The sequence below is a fragment of the Elephantulus edwardii genome, unplaced genomic scaffold (assembly GCF_000299155.1).
Source record: "Elephantulus edwardii isolate Elephantulus edwardi_28Jun2011 unplaced genomic scaffold, EleEdw1.0 scaffold00236, whole genome shotgun sequence".
Classification (NCBI taxonomy): Eukaryota; Metazoa; Chordata; class Mammalia; order Macroscelidea; family Macroscelididae; genus Elephantulus; species Elephantulus edwardii.
In genome coordinates this window covers 3,179,436-3,180,374 of record NW_006399986.1, presented here as the reverse complement: position 1 = coordinate 3,180,374, position 939 = coordinate 3,179,436, and the positions used below count along the sequence as shown (strand labels likewise).

Sequence of the window (939 nt, the reverse complement as noted above, 5' to 3'; positions counted from 1 at the left end):
AAAAATTAGAAATTTTTTTTAAAAGCTGGAAATTAAGGGGAGCTCTGGTGGCCTAGTGGCAAGAAGCTGCACTGCAATCCCAGAGAAACACGGTTCGAATCCACCAGATGCTCTGCCGGAGAAGGAGGCGCAATATCCTCCTGTACCAGTCAGATCTGATTTGACGGTACACGCACACAAAATAATAAAAAATAATAAAAAAAAAATTGGAAAAAAAAAGCTGGAAATTAAACCTGCCTTGACTTCTGCACTGACCCAGGGGCTACAGCGAACCCCAGAACAGCTCGGCTATTTGGTGCTCAGTGAAGGCGCAGTTTTGGCATCATCCGGGAATCTAGAGAATGACGAGCAGGCGGCCAGTGCCATCTCTGAGCTGGTCGCACGGCTTGTGGTTTTCACCTGCACCACAGCACGAACATACCCTTCAAACGTCTCTCTCTCTGTGGTCTTTGGAGAACACACGCTGGTGACTGTCAGGACAGAGGGTTTTGCTGGTGAAGAGGCAGAAACGAGGCCGGGAGCCCACTGACATCTGAGCCTGCACAGGAAGACAGCCGGAGGTGGATTGGGTCTTTAAGCCATCTGTGAATCCTTTTTGGCTTGCAGCAGAAACGAAGACCACTCCCACTTCCACACTCTACCAGGCAAAAGCCTGGAGACTTTCCATGATGTTAAAAAGAGTAAGGGCAAAGGGACTCCACACTTCCTTCAACCACTCCTTTCCTATCTCCAAACAAACATAAATCTCAAGTTCCCAGGGGGGGAATGAAGTTAGAAATAGAAATACCATCTGACCCAGCAATTCTACTACTGGGAATATACCCCAAAGAGACCATTACTGCCACCCAAGCAGACATATGCACACCCATGTTTATTGCTGCTTTGTTCACAATAGCAGAGAGTTGGAAACAACCCAAGTGCCCATCAACAAATGAATGG

The 939-nt window shown here is 47.5% G+C and overlaps 1 pseudogene; it reads left to right on the top strand.

Moving 5' to 3' along the window:
• The first annotated feature begins 244 nt into the window (after positions 1-244).
• Positions 245-536, top strand: LOC102867248 (annotated as a pseudogene).
• Positions 537-939: the final 403 nt, after the last annotated feature.